This window comes from Octodon degus, unplaced genomic scaffold (genome assembly GCF_000260255.1).
Source record: "Octodon degus isolate 3935 unplaced genomic scaffold, OctDeg1.0 scaffold00097, whole genome shotgun sequence".
NCBI classification, from domain to species: Eukaryota; Metazoa; Chordata; class Mammalia; order Rodentia; family Octodontidae; genus Octodon; species Octodon degus.
In genome coordinates this window covers 1,114,043-1,117,025 of record NW_004524673.1, presented here as the reverse complement: position 1 = coordinate 1,117,025, position 2,983 = coordinate 1,114,043, and the positions used below count along the sequence as shown (strand labels likewise).

The 2,983-nt window shown below is 45.4% G+C and overlaps 2 pseudogenes; both read right to left on the bottom strand.

Annotated features, from left to right (window-relative positions):
* Nucleotides 1–297: 297 nt before the first annotated feature.
* LOC111818602 lies at nt 298–1,361 on the bottom strand (annotated as a pseudogene).
* Nucleotides 1,362–1,391: 30 nt separating this feature from the next.
* The window catches only part of LOC101583023, a 124,103-nt pseudogene continuing 122,511 nt past the window's right edge, over nt 1,392–2,983 (bottom strand).

The window sequence follows — 2,983 nt, the reverse complement described above, 5'->3', positions numbered from 1 at the left end:
TTACATAGATTACGGAATTGAAGATAACTTCTGTTTTGTTCTGAGACCAAGTCTGACTGTAGTGCAGGCTGGATTTGAATTCACTATGTTCAAGTGGGTTCACACTGACCTCAAACTTGCTGCAGTACTCCTGCATCAGCCTCCTAAGTGCTGGGATCACAGGAGTATACTAATACACTTGTCTAAGATACTTTTTTAATTGAATTAAGTGGTATTCAGTTCTTTCCTTTTCCTTTATATATTTCATAAATATATGCATTTTGGAAATGGTAGCTCACTGTTGCCTCACATTCCTGGCTCATGACAAGATTTTCTTATATCCTTTCAAGTAGCTAAGACTACAGGCCTGTGTCACCACACATGTCTTCTGTTTATATATTTTAATTTGCCAAAAACACTTCATTAATGTTATTCATAATTTAATGACCTTTAACATTTTCTTCCGTATATTTATATTTAGTTATACGCAACTGTAAAAACGATAGAACTGTAAATATGTATTCCCTATTTTGGATAACTATGCCTCTCAGATTGTAATTCACCCAGCACCCAAGGATTTACGTTTTTCAGACCTCTCCAAGGCTGGACAAGCCCATGAGTCACACCCTGCATACTTCCTGCCTGTCACGGAGGTCATGTTTTCAGGGGCCCATCTGGAAGGGACAGAGTCTGCATTCAGTCACACGTGGATAATTGAAGGTCCACTTGTAAAGTTCACATGGGGAACTCCTACAAGCTGTAACACAGAGTTTATAGGTTTGTGATCCAACCTATTCCTGTCGCGGTGAATGAAGTGGATATTGTTACCTGGACCCAAAATGAGGGTTCCACCTTGCTGAGCTGGGTCTCCTTGGTAATCAAAGGGAGGGCCGGTCACTGCCCGCCACAGGCTCCGCAGGCTTCCTGAGAGGAGGTTCGACTTGACATGGGGACTCTGTTCTGACAAGGAAATTTCTTCACCTCTTTTCATTCCCAATCTTTTATAAATTTCTCTTTCAGGATCAACATAGATTTCGTGGGAATATCCAGTCAGCCTGCAGAATGGCTCAATATGATGGTAGGATGATTGTCCAATCACTATAAGGGTGACATCTGCTTCGTCCAAGAAGCTCTTGGGGATCTTGGCCAGGTCTTCCACATACTCCTTGTACACGTAGCACAGGAAATGCTGCACGAGCACCACCACTGCGCGGCGCTCCCGGAACAGCGCCCCGAACTGCACGCACCGCCCGCGCTTGCTCGTCCAGCACTGGAAGTTCGCCCACGCCCGCCGCCAAGGGCTGCACCCCAGGGCCGGCGGGCACAGAGGCGGGGAGGGTGCCTCCGCAGACCTGCCTCATGACCCGCACTGCCATTCCTGCTCTCACCACATTTCTATTTCCTAGGAGCCCAGTCATGTTTAACATATTAAGGATCACTGGATGTATTTGCAGAGTTATATTAACAGGATTTCTCTCTTGCATGAATTTACTATTGTCCAAACATGTGTCACTCACTGTAGAATCATTCACCTTCACTGTATCTGTGCATTTCTCCATTCTGTGTGTTCTCTTATGTTTAACAAGGCAAGACTTAACAGAGTAGGCTTTCTTACACTCAACACATCCATAGGGTTTCTTTTCTGTATGAGTAATCAGCTTTGCCTTTGTAATGAAGGCTTTCCCACAATCGCTGCATTTGTATGGCTTCTCACCAGTATGAATTCTTTGATGTCTAATAAGCACCAACTTCTGGGAACAGGTTTGCCCACACTCAGTACACACATAGGGTGTCCTTCCTGTGTGGTATCTCTGATGTGCTATGAGGCACACCTTCTGGCTAAAGGCCTTACCACACTCAGTACATCCTTAGGGTTTCTCTCCTGTGTGAGTTTGTTGATGTATCAAAAGATTGCCCTTCTGAATAAATCCTTTTCCACATTCACTACTAAATATGGTTTCTCTCCTGTATGAATTCGCATATGCACAATGAGTGATGATTTCCTGGCAAAACTTTTCCCACATTCAGGGAAAATATGGTTTTTTTTTTTTTCCTATATGTGTTTTCAAATGCTGAGTAAGCTGAGATTTCCTGAAGAAGGCTTTCCCACATTTCTCACATTCATAGGGTATCTCTCTCTTGTGAACATTCAGATGTTTGGTGAGATTGAATTTCTTATAGAAGGTTTTCCCACAGATACTATATTCATGAAATTTCTTTCCTAAATGAATTTTCTTATGTTCAATGAGCTGAGACTTCTTGAGGAAGGCTTCCCCACATTTAGCACATTCATGGCCTGTGGAGAGCTGCGAAGGACCACGCCTACAGGATGGCGCTGGTTTCCGCCTTCCAGCCCCCGTGGGTGAGCGCTTTCTGTGCACAACAACTCCTTATATGGCCAGGGCTGCTGTCATGATTTGCTTCCGCATAGGCTGGACCCATGGGCGATCTCCACGTGGCGCACTGGGATTGGGCTCGGGATCATATATAGGCCGAGGGCTCGAGGGAAAAGGGTGAGAGAGAGCATAAGAAACTTACTGTTAGGAGCCTGAATAAACCGCTGAAGGAAGAGCTGTGTGTTGCATCGTCCTTGCTGGCGAGGTCGTGCGTGACAAGTGGTGGCCCGTATGGGGATCCATCTCAAGCCATCAGCTCAGAACCTTCGGCGGTCAGGGGGTGCACCAGTAAGTCCCCAGGTAAGTTGGGGATCCGCGACAAAAGTGAGGTTTAGGGCTCCTATCTGTAGATAAGGTAGGAGCGCCAAGGTTCGCCTACGAGTGAATCCAGTTTGCCTACAAGCGAACAACAAAGTGAAAGTATAAATTTCTGTCATGGGCGCGAACACGTCGCACCCAATTTTTCTGGCTCTACAAGAGCTACTTTTATCCCGGAAACTTAAATTAAAGAGAGGCACTCAGGCAGCGTTAGAACAATTACAGGAGGAAAGATCGGAGAAGGTAGCTAGTGAAAAGGCTCCCAGTGAGAAAGAGAGAGATTGGGAAAT